Source organism: Balaenoptera musculus, chromosome 6 (assembly GCF_009873245.2).
Source record: "Balaenoptera musculus isolate JJ_BM4_2016_0621 chromosome 6, mBalMus1.pri.v3, whole genome shotgun sequence".
Taxonomy (NCBI): Eukaryota; Metazoa; Chordata; class Mammalia; order Artiodactyla; family Balaenopteridae; genus Balaenoptera; species Balaenoptera musculus.
In genome coordinates this window covers 60,859,119-60,872,142 of record NC_045790.1, presented here as the reverse complement: position 1 = coordinate 60,872,142, position 13,024 = coordinate 60,859,119, and the positions used below count along the sequence as shown (strand labels likewise).

The 13,024-nt window shown below is 38.3% G+C and overlaps 1 protein-coding gene across 1 annotated transcript in view; it reads left to right on the top strand.

Moving 5' to 3' along the window:
* The window catches only part of JAK2 (Janus kinase 2), a 221,382-nt gene that overhangs the window by 62,439 nt on the left and 145,919 nt on the right, over positions 1–13,024 (top strand). Inside the window, exon 3 of the mRNA XM_036854640.1 lies at positions 10,511–10,647. The gene's annotated coding sequence lies outside the window, so the exon portion shown is untranslated. The remainder of the gene's footprint in view (positions 1–10,510; positions 10,648–13,024) is intronic.

The window sequence follows — 13,024 nt, the reverse complement described above, 5'->3', positions numbered from 1 at the left end:
TTGTTGGAATCATACAGTATGTAGCCTTTTCAGACTGGCTTTTTTATTAGTAATATTCATAGTAATAGTAATTTCATTAGTAAAATTCATTAGTAATATGAATTTAAGTATCCTCCGTGTCTTTTCAAGGCTTGATAGCTCATTTCTTTTTATCACTGAATAATATCCCATTGTTCCAATGTACCAGTTTATTTACTCATTCACCTACTAAAGGACATTTCGGTTGCTTCCAAGTTTGGGCCATTATGAATAAAGGTCCTGTAAACATTTGTGTGCAGGTTTTGGTATAAATTTTCAACTCATTTGGGTAATACTAAGAGTCATGATTGCTAACTATTTGGTAAGTGTATGTTTAGTTTTGTAAGAAAATGCCAAACTGTCTTCCAAAGTGGCTGTTCCATTTTGCATTCCCACAAGCAATAAATGAGAATTTCTATTGCTTCACACCCTTGCCAGTGTTGGGTGTTGTTAGTGTTTTGGATTTTGGTCGTTCTAAAAGGTGTGAGTGGTATCTCATTGTTGTTTTAATTTGCAATACCCTAGTAAATCTATGTGTCTTTGGATTTAAGATGGGTTTCTTGTGGACAGCATATAGTTGGATCTTGTTTTTGGTCCACTTTGACACTGTCTATCTTTTTTTTTTTTAAACATCTTTTTTGAAGTATAATTGCTTCACAATGGTGTGTTAGTTTCTGCTTTATAACAAAGTGAATCAGCTACACATATACACACGTTCCCATATCTCCTCCCTCCCGCATCTCCCTCCCTCCCACCCTCCCCATCCCACCCCCCGAGGCAGTCACAAAGCACTGAGCTGATCTCCCTGTGCTATGTGGCTGCTTCCCACTAGCTATCTATTTTACATTTGGTAGTGTATATATGTCCATGACACTCTCTCACCCTGTCACATCTCACCCCTCCCCCTCCCCATATCCTCAAGTCCATTCTCTATTAGGTCTGTGTCTTTATTCCCGTCTTGTCACTAGGTTCTTCATGACCTTTTTTTTCCCCTTAGATTCCATATATATGTGTTAGCATACTGTATTTGTTTTTCTCTTTCTGACTTACTTCACTCTGTATGACAGACTCTATCATTTTTCTGTTATTGGATTGGACTTTTAATTTGTTTCTAATTTTTTGCTCTTTTAGATATATCTACAAGGAACATCTTTTGTACATAAAGCTTTTATCATTTCATTGGATTCTTTCTTTAGGATACATTTCAGAAGTGTAGTTACTAGGTCTGCAAGTATAACCATTTTAACATTCCTGATACTATTACTAAATTGTCAAAAGGATTATACCAATTTGTACTCCAACCTCATAAGTAATTTTAAACTTTGAATTTTTCTGCAGTGGTTCTGTAACTGACAAAAGACTTTTTGAGAAGTAATATATACTTTTACTTTCCCTTAATCTTTTAGAGAAGTGCTTCTCAAACTGCAGTGTGCCTAAAAGTTACCCCCAGATCTTGTTAAAATGTGAAACCTGATGCAGTACACCTGTGTGGAGACTAAGACCATGTTTTTCTAACAAGTTCCCAAGTTGTTCTGATGCTGCTGGTCTGATCCCACTGTGAGTACTAAGGCTTGAGGCTTAAGCTGTGACAGAAAAGGAAGTAGGAGAGCCTTTCCTGAGTTTTAAAAAATAAAGCAAGTTTGAAAAATCTCACTTAAGAAAATGTTCCAAAGAAAGTAATCTCCCCAAATTATCTAAATTAGTTTGAAGATTAGGAACAGGATGGAAGTTTGTTATTGATATTAGTAAAGGCAAAAAAAAAAAAAAAGAAGTAAAATTAGACATAGTGCCTGTGGTTTTGACTAAAAAACCCAGCTTGAGAGCTCCTCTCTTTAAGGATTATGTTGAGGCTTAAAGCCTGATATTAAAATTAATGTTAAATATAGTCTTTTATCCAGATAAGCAATATTTTCAGTTTTGTCATTCATGTGCATAGACCTCTTTGGTATCATGGATTTCTCTGCGGAAATTTCACATAGTATACAAATGTGTCTAAGAATATCTCTTCCATATTAAACACATGTTCATCAACACCTTTATTTTTCATTAGGTCAATTTTAAAGATTACTGCTAGTCTAAATAAACTCAAATTTCTTAATAGTTATTTAGATATTTACTCAAGGTATACAACCCACCCTCACTCAAGACGTTGGATAATTTAATCATTTACTTAATGTCCTGGAAAATAAAGGATAAAATTATGTAGAAAATTATTTTAAGTTTATATAATTGAGCCTCATAATTTATTTATCCATTATCATCATTAACATGATAGAGGAACTTTCTTTTTTGTCCTCCCTGATGGGAGTGCTGGAAGAGTCGGGTAAAAGAGTTCTGGACATGCCATCTGGCTTTTCTCTATCTCAAGTCAATTCAATAAGTATGTATTGAGAGAGTTTTTATTGTTCTAGCTTTGTGAGAACTACAACAACTATAAGATAAAGTCCTATTCTTCAGTTGCTTCCAAATTACTTTGTGAAATAATTACCATGTATTCTTGTTCAGAGAGAAACTTGGCAAACAAATCACTGTGACAGTCCACCTTTCAGTATTCTACAAGTTGTTTTAGGTTGGGATTTATATGACGCACTAGAGATTTCAAGGTGAAAAAAAATTGAATGCCACTCTTTACTAGCCATATTTCTGATCACAAAAACAAATGTCAAATGTTCATTCAAGAAACAGCTGTCTTTAGATGCTCAGCATAAGTAGGCTTAATACTATGTTGCAGTGGTGAGGACAGATTCCCCTGTAGAGTAATATTTCTCAGCCTGTAATTTATGCCTCTTTTAATAAACATAACATTCACACACACACACACACATATACACATATCCAGTGAGGTTCTGATACTAACCTCCTTTCCCTCATTGACAAGGGTCAGTCTAGAAAGTGCTGAACCAAGCATGGTATGATAATAATGGTTTATTTCTTCAGTAGCCAAGAGGCCTGACTCCTTGAGGATTACATATTATGATCAACTATTTCAAACATGTAAAAAAATCTAAGTAACTGCATCTAGACCTAATTTCAAGGGCCATGTCAATATTGAGTCATACCCTTAAAGTAGTGTTAATTTGCTGGTATTGGCATTGATACCTTAGAGTTCCATGTAGTACAATGCATCCCCCATGTTTAGATGATAAATGAAGGTGAGAATGCTTTTGCTCTATTTTAAAATTTGGTTGATGATTCTATGGAAGGTTCTGCTTCTTTGTTGTGCTTTTAATTATTTTGTGGTTCCTTTTCCAGGTACTCCTAATTTTTACCTTATAGACCTGGACCTACATAGGCAGGGATGCTGGGGATTCTCGTGCTGAGGCAGGCAAGGTGCTGAAAGGTGAAGGAAATGGCAGAAGGGCTTTGTTAGAGTAGGTTCTGGGGAAGTATTTTCCAAGTTGAGTGGCTATCTTTACACAAACTGTGTGTTCTCTGTCTGAGCCTTCAAGCCTTTTGAGGGCTGCTAAATGAACTGGGCTTCACTCTATGCCACAGCTATAGATCTCCAATAGAGCAGAAATATTTAGGGATATTGCTGGCTATGCAAGGCTCCAGAAATTGAGTATGAGTATTCACGAGTATCTTTTTTATGCCTGCTGGATTCCTATATCTTATGGGACAGGAGGTGGTGAGGGTGGTTTATCAATTCTAGTCTAATATTATGAATTTCACCTTAATTTGAGATTGGGTTTATCAGCATCATGTAAAGTTGTGTTTCAACTCTAGCTGTCCATTGGGACTAACTGGGAAACTGTCAAAAACACCAGTGCTTGGGCTTCTCCCTAGACAAATTGAATCAGAGCCCCCGGGGGTAGGGTCCTCAGCACTGGTATTTTTAAAAAGCTCCTTAAGTGACTCTCACATGCAACCACACATTAGGAACCTTTAATTTAGAGAAATGATTCTCCAACTCAGCTGCACATTAGAATCACCAGGGGAATTTAAAAATATCCAGATACTCAGGCTTCACCCTGGGCCAATTGAGTCAGAATCTGTGGGAGTGAGACCCAGGCATCAGTATTTTTTGTTTACTCTCCCCAGATAATTAAAATGTGTGGCCAAGTTTGGTAACCTTTTGAGAACATCCTCCTCTTCTCCATGTAAACTAGTTCATGCCTAATACGGATATGCTCTTTGCTCTGAATTAATTATATCAGTGCTTCTCAAACATATATGTTCATACATGTTTGTTCATGTTCATATATGTATGTTCATATATGTTCACATGTTCATGTATGTATACCTTGGGATCTTGTTAAAATGCATATTCTGAATCAGCAGGGGTGGCACTGAGATTCTGCGTTTCCAATGAGATCCCAGGTGATACCAGTGCTGCTGGTTACGTGGACCACACTTTGAGTAGCAGTGAGTCTTGCCATTGTATGGCCATCTGGATGAAACTTCAATTAAAAAAATAAAAAGATAGAATATAGGATTTTATATAGAGGTCCGTACTTTAAGATAGTTAATTATAATTAATTAGCCTACACTTAAAATTCTGGTAAATGATATTTTATTTGGGATACTTAATTAAACAATTAGGGAAAAATGTGTTGTCCCAGATAACATTGAAATGTTTCAGATAGAACCACTTGTCAGACCGGTTTTAAAAAAGATTCAAGCATTGGGTGGTTCAGCGTACTAGAGCAGTGGCAAAGTTCTTTAAAAATTTATCTGCAAAACCCATTGTATAAAGCAGACATAATAATTATACAAATTTTACAATGCTGTTTAAATTTTTTTTGTTTGATGGGAAGATATGCCACTGTTTCTGGAAAGCCTGAACCGTTTCCATACAACCTCTGATCCCTCTGAGCACAGACTGGAATCCTTTGATTCAATGTACAGAGAATACAAGAAATCTATTATGAGGAATTCAGTTAGACTTAAGTGGAGCATACATTTGGAAATCTTCATTTATATAATAGCTTGTAGCCATTAGGTAAATTTAGTTGTTCGTGATTTATTAAAAAAACTTTCATTGTTGACTTTTTATGAGTCAGCCATAATTCTAGGAAATGGAAATGCCAGTGAGAAGATCTATTCAAAATTAACAGAGAAAATAATTTTTATTCCCAAATTGAAATATATGTGATTATACAAAAATTCAGAAGAACTTGCATTAAAGTACAAGGTGAAGCAGCAAGCACTGATGTAGAAGCTGCAGCAGGTTATCCAGATCTAGCTAAGATGAAGGTGGCTACACTAAAAAACAGATTTTCAATGTAGATGAAACAGCCTTACATTGGAAGAAGATGGCATCTAGAACTTTCATAACTAGAGAGGAGAAGTCAATGCCTGGCTTCAAAGCTTCAAGGACAGGCTGACTCCCTTGTTAGGGGCTAATGCAGCTGGTGACTTTAATTTGAAGCCAGTGTTCGTTTACCATTCTGAAAATCCTAGCACCCTTAAGAATTATGCTAGGGACTTCCCTGGTGGCACAGTGGTTGGGAATCCACCTGCCAATGCAGGGGACATGGGTTCAAGCCCTGGTCCGGGAAGATCCCACATGCTGCAGAGCAACTAAGCCCGTGTGCCACAACTACTGAGCCTGTGCTCTAGAGCCCGTGAGCCACAGCTACTGAGCCTGTGTGCCACAACTACTGAGCCTGCAGTGTAGAGCCCACAAGCCACAACTGCTGAGCCTGCGTGCCACAACTACTGAGGCCCGCACACCTAGAGCCCATGCTCCGTAACGGGAGAAGCCACCGCAATGAGAAGCCCATGCACCACAATGAAGAGTGGGCCCCGCTCACCGCAACTGAAGAGGGCCCGCACGCAGCAGTGAAGACCCAACACAGCTAAAAAATAAATAAATAAATATTTATCTCTCAAACCTATACACTTAAAAAAAAAAGAATTATGCTATATCTACCCTGTTTGTGCTCTATAAATGGAACCACAAAGCCTGAACAATAGCACGTCTGTTCACAACGTCATTTACTGAATACTTTAAGCCCCCTGTGGAGACATACTGCACAGAAAAAAAGATTCCTTTCAAAATATTACTGCTCATTGACAATGCAGCTGGTCACCCCAGGAGCTCTGCGGTACAATGAGATTAATGTTATTTTCATGCCTGCTAACACAACATACATTCTGAAGCCCATGGATCAAGGAGTCACTTTGACCTCAAGCCTTATTATTTAAGAAATACATTTTGTAAGGCTATAGCTACTCCTCTGATGGATCTGGGCCCAGTCAACTGAAAACCTTCTGGGAAGGACTGACCATTCTAGATGCCATTAAGAACATTCATGATTCATGGGAAGAGGTCAAAATATCAACATTTACAGGAGTTTGGGAGACGTTGATTCCAACCCTGATGGATGACTTTGAGGGGTTCAAGACTTAAGTGGAGGAAGGAACTGCAGATGTGGTGGAAGTAGCAAGGGAATTAGAATCAGAAGTGGAGCTTGAAGATGTGACGGACCTGCTGCAGTCTCATGACAAAACTTTAATGGATGAGGACTAACTTCTTATGGATGAGCAAAGAAAGTGGTTTCTTGAGGTGGAAGCTACTCCTGGTGAAGATGCTGTGGAGATTGTTGAAATGACATCAAAGGACTTAGAATACTATACAAACTTAGTTGATAAAGCAGCAGCAGGGTTTGAGGGGATTGACTCCAATTTTGAAGGAAGTTTTACTGTGGGTAAAATGCTATCAAACATCATTGCGGGCTATAGAGAAATAGTTCGTGAAAGGAAGAGTCAATCAATGCGGCAAACTTCATTGTTGTCTTATTTTAATAAATGGCCACAGCCGTCCCAACCTTCAGCAACCACTACCCTGATCAGTCAGCAGCCGTCAACATCGAGGCAAGATCCTCAACGAGCAAAAATATTACGACTTGCTAAAGGTTAAGATGATGGTTAGCATTTTTTAGCAATAAAGTATTTTTTAAATAAGGTATGTACATTGTTTTTTTAGACATAATGCTATTGCATAATTAGTAGACTACAGTATAGTATAAGCATAACTTTTATATGCGCTGGGAAGCCAGAAAATTCATGTGACTTGCCACCACAGCCAAAACATCTCAACATCTTAGAGGTATGCCTGTAATCGTGAAGCACAAAATATGAGGAGGGACTGTGTGAGAGAAGACTCCTCGTGGCTGCTGAACTCAGACTAGGTCAGCAGACGATAGCTCTCCAAAGCATGAGGCACAGGCAAAACCTGTTTGGAGTATAGTCAGCCCTCTGTATCCACCGGTTCTGCATCCGTGGATTCAACCAACCGCGGATTAAGAATATTAGAAAAAAAATATCAGAAAGTTCCAAAAAGCAAAACTTTAATTTGTCACGTGCAGGCAACTATTTACATAGCATTTACATTGTATTTACAACTATTTACATAACATTTAGATTGTATTAAGTATTATAAGTAATACAGATGATTTAAAGTATACAGGAGGGTGTACATAGGTTATGTCCAAATACTCTGCCATTTTATATAAGGGACTTGAGCATCCACAGATTTTGGTATCCAAGGGTGTCCTAGAACCAGTCCCCCTTGGTTACTGAGGGATGACTGTAATAGGAATAGAGCTGGAAAACTGACAGCAGAAGCTTCCCTGAAACCCTACTACCTTCTGTAGTTCCACCTCCTCTATTTCTAGGTCACTCTCTCAGGTACCCTAACTCCAAGAGTCCTTCAAACAATCCCCTACTGGACAAACCACTAATTCTTTTCTGTTGCTCTCATCTACCTCATATCTTCACTTCCTTGCTTACCGAATTAAAATTCCATGATCAACTATTATAATCAGTTATTTGCATACACCCTCAACTTCCTTGCCTCTTTTTCACTTCCTCTTACTCATCCAGGAAATCTCCAACACTGTTTTAATTAAGCTTTCTCTATTCTGAACTTTGTCTCATGCAGCTGAATGTGGGTGGAGAAAAACCCACAACCATGCTGATGAGTCTAACTTCGAATTCTTGCCGTCTAGTGGGCTGTTAACACTGCCTGGTTTTCAAACTACATCTCCTTGGTCTTTTCATCCTTCTGTTCTTCTAGATGACTTCTTCGTGCCTTCGCTTTTATCTTCAAACCTCAACATCTCTACCCCTTCCACCCAAATTCACTGTCGGTTGATGATCTTGCTTCCTATACATAGGAAAGAAAAATGAGAATCAGTTGGTGAACAGAAGCCTCAGCTGTCCGTATTGTACCCATGTAACCTGCTTTCTTTTACTTTGGGCATCCAATGGAGGTGCTCTGCTGAAGGGAACCTGCTGGGAGGTGTGGAGTTGGCTTAAGGCCTCCAGTTGGTCCACTTTTAGTTTTACTGCAGAGTTGACACTGAGAGCCCTCCCCACCAGCTCCCTCAGGCTTCTCCTAGCCAGTGACTCAGCATGGTAGGAGTACCAGAGATGGGTCATTTTTGCTCCACGTGCAATTCCTCTAATAGGCAGTTTCTGCTTGAAGACTCCCTATTGACCCGGTCAAGACTTTCTGAGTGGTACTGCAGTTTTGAGTCTTGCTACCCAATCCTCTATTTTTCTTTCTCATTTAAAAAATCTTTATGGAGATATAATTCACATACCATACATTTCACCTATTTACAGTGTACAATTTAATCATTTTCATTCTATTCACAGAGTTGTACAACCATCACCACAATCAATTTTAGAAAATTTTCTTTACCCACCCCCCAAAGAAATCCATACCCTTTAGCTGTCACTCTCCAAATTCGCCATCCCCCACAGCCTTAGACAACCATTAATTTACTTTTGTCTCTATAGATTTGCCCCTTCTGGATAATTCATATAAGAGCAGTCATATACTACGTGGTCATTTGTGACCAGCTTCTTTCCCTTAGCATGTTTTAAAGGCTCATCCATGTTGTAGCATGTAGCATTACTACCTTTTTATTGCTGAAAATATTTAATTGTAGGGATGCACCACAGTTTATTTATTCACCCATCAGTTGATAGACATTTGGGTTGTTTACACTTTTTGCCTATCATGAATAATATTTCTGTGAACATTTGTGTACAAGTTTTTGAAAGGATATTTGTTTTCATTTCTCTTGTGTCTATACCTAGGAGTGGAATTGTTGGTCCATATAACTCTGTTTAACCCTTTGAGGAACTACCCAATCCTCCTTTATTCCTTCTGTTTTTCACCAGGTCTCAGGCTTTCATCATGGTCTGAAGGCTCTTCCCATCTACTCCTGCTCTCTTTTCCCTTTACCCTTCACAAATGTTTCTCCTAATAAATCTCTTGCACATCTAATTTTATCCTGGCATCTGCTTCTCATAGGACCCTAACTTATATATCCTAGTTCCCCTGAGCCCTTCTAGGGTGGTTTTTTTTTTGACCACACTGCACAGCTTGCAGGATCTTAGTTCCCTGACCAGGGAGCGAACCAGCCATCGAACCTGGGCCCTGGCAGTGAAAGCACCAAGTCCTAACCACTGGACTGCCAGGGAATTCCCTCCTGAGCCCTTCTAGAAGAAACTACTAAAGCATGAACTGAGAGATGAAGAAACTGTAGCAGAATGACTGATGAATGTTGAATCTCTTTTACTGTAGGAATAAGAATAGAGTAAACATGAAGGTTATAGCTACAGAACATAATGTAAGTTTTTAAAAGAAACGATATAAGTTATGAAAATAGTCCAGTACTACCCACTTTTTAAGCTCAAATGACATCTACTTTAAGAGGACATCTTTGTGGGGAGACAGAGCTAGCTTCAAATAGCAACTTTAATATTGGGTTGGCCAAAAAGTTCGTTTGGGTTTTTCCGTAAGAGGTTATGGGAAAACCCGAATGAACTTTTTGGCCAACCCAATACTTAGTGGTTATGTTACTTTGGGCCACTTAACTTTGCTGAGTTTCATTTCTTGTCTGTAAAATAGAGATATTACTTACCTAATAGAATGTATAGCAAAAATATACATGAATGAAAAGTTCATTCATTCAATAGATATTTATTGGCACCTACCATGTACCATGCACTGTCCTAGGTGCTAAGGCGTATAGTATGAATATAACAGACATGGAACTCACTTTCTACTTGAGGGAAGACAGACAAACAAATAAATGAAATATATTGTATGTGAACTGGTAATGAGTGTCATGGAGAAAAACAAATCAGGGTACTGGTGTAGGGAGTGCTGGGGGCTGGGAGATATTGCAGTTTCAATTACATCTCACCTGAAGGATGTGATGGAGCAAGACATGTAGATATAGGAAGGTAGGGAGGGGCCCAGGGAAGGTCACTACCCCAATTCCTGGCTGCAGCTATGGTTACTGTTGTAGCACTTGTAATGACCCATTTTGGCTTCCCTGAAGCAGCAACTCTGACTTCTACAACTTCAGACCAAGGTCTTCCAGTGGGATATCTCCCTGGTTGCGGTCTATAACTGAGCCACAGAAAGCTCTACCTTGAGCTTTCAGTTTCTTATAAAGGCCCTGGATATATCAGTATTTTATTTGACATGTTCTCTCTCTCCATTCCCTTCCTGACTGTGACACAGGTGCTGGATGGCTGGGCTGGATGGCAATCTTGAACAACAACATCCTGTGCTTAACTCAGTTATCACTCATCACACCTCCTGATACTCAGTCATTTTCTCCAGACTAAACTTCTGAACCTCAAATTCTTTCCTTAAGGTGAGTTACTTCCATAACCAGACCTCTACCCAGGGAGTAAAGTGGTAACTTTTTTCCTGATAGCTTAGGGTATTATTGGTACAGAGGATTTGGTCACTGAACCCTCATATTTGTTCTGCCATTGTTCTTTTTCATTAATTCACTTATATGACAAGATTTATTTAGCACCTATGATATGTCAAACTTTGATTGATACTGGATATGTGGTGGGGAAAGAAACAGATATATTTCCTGCCTTCACAGTCTACAAGGGTACCTTTGAGTGCTTATGCAATAGACTCTTCCTACACCTACCCTACTGACAAAAAATAGGTACATTGCTTGGGCTGCATCATCTTTGCAGCCTCTGTAACTTGTAGAATATGAAATTTAGACTTGATGATTGTATCTTATCAGTGATCTCTATGATCTGTAAGGTTATTCAGCATCAACCCTTTCTGATTTTAGAATTTGATTTGTATTGTTTACTCAATGCTATCAATTTAAATTCATTGCATTATAACAATGTAATCTTAATAAAACTAGGGGCTCCTATATGGTCTAGGCATTATATAGTAACTGTATTCAAATAAGTACAAGTTAATAGCCAAGAGTAATTGAAGAGAAAATTTGAGGGTTTTTTTAAGGGTATGAAAGTGTACCCAATTTATAACATAAAGCAAAATGTTTTGAAATTCTCTTTGCCATCCATCTCTTATTTCCTTCCACATACTATAGAAACTTGAAATAAAGATCTCTTCTTTTTGTTCATCCCTCAAGTCAGATACTATACCTGGGCCTCATGCATTTTTCATCTTTCTCCCCTCCCTCTCTTCTGTGCATGGCTTGTTTATTATGAATGTCATCCTGAGCTCTCTGGCTTACTTTTTTTCTTTCCATTTCACCCATTACATGGATTCTCTACAATAGTGGTTTGTTTATTTTTTGTTTTGTTTTGTTTTTTGAGTGGAGAAAGGTTTATTGCAATGCTAAGCAAGGAGAACAGAATGGCTCATGCTCAAAAGACCTGGACTCAGTGGTTCTTAACTTTAGCATGCCTCAGAATCTTATGGAAGTCTTGTTTAGAACACAAGTGACTGGGCCTCACCTCCAGGGTTTGATACAGGAGGTCCGAGTTGGGGCTCAAGAATTTACATTTCTAATAAGTTCCCAGGTAGCACTGTTACTGCTGGTCCAGGGATCACATTCTGAGAACTACTACTCTACAACATAGGAGCCAGCAGCTCTTCCAGCAAACAAGAATTTATCCCTGGGTAAAGAAGGCTTTGTTTTACATTATATATAAATAATGTTACCTGATTCCTTATATGTTAATACAAAGCTTAAGAATTTAATGATTCTCAAACTCTTCCAAAATATAGCAGAGGGAGGAACACTCCCAAACTCATTCTAAGAGGCCACCGTCACCCTGATACCAAAACCAGACAAAGATATCACAAAGAAAGAAAACTACAGGCCAATATCACTGATGAACATAGATGCAAAAATCCTGAACAAAATACTAGCAAACAGAATCCAACAGCACATTAAAAGGATCATACACCATGATCAAGTGGGGTTTATCCCAGGAATGCCAGGATTCTTCAATATATGCAAATCAGTCAATGTGATACACCATATTAACAAATTGAAGGAGAAAAACCATATGATCATCTCAATAGATGCAGAAAAAGCTTTCAACAAAATTCAACAGCCATTTATGATAAAAACCTTCCAGAAAGTAGGAGGAGGCCATAATAAAGGCCATATTAAAGTCCATATGACAAACCCACAGCCAACATCGTTCTCAATGGTGAAAAACTGAAAGCATTTCCTCTAAGATCAGGAACAAGACAAGGTTGTCCACTCTCACCACTATTATTCAACATAGTTGTGGAAGTTTTAACCACAGCAATCAGAGAAGAAAAAGAAATAAGAGGAATCCAAATTGGAAAGAAGAAGTAAAGCTGTCACTGTTTGCAGGTGACATGATACTATACATAGAGAATCCTAAAGATGCTACCAGAAAACTACTAGAGCTAATGAATGAATTGGTAAAGTAGCAGGATACAAAATTAATGCACAGAAATCTCTTGCATTCCTATACACTAATGATGAAAAATCTGAAAGAGAAATTAAGGAAACACTCCCATTTACCATTGCAACAAAAGGAATAAAATACCTAGGAATAAACCTACCTAAGGAGACAAAAACCTGTATGCAGAAAACTATAAGTCACTGATGAAAGAATTTGAAGATGATAGAAACAGGTGGAGAGATATACCATGTTCTTGGAGTGGAAGAATCAACATTGTGAAAATGACTATATTACCCAAAGCAATCTACAGATTCAGTGCAATCCCTATTAAACTACCAATGGCATTTTTCACAGAACTAGA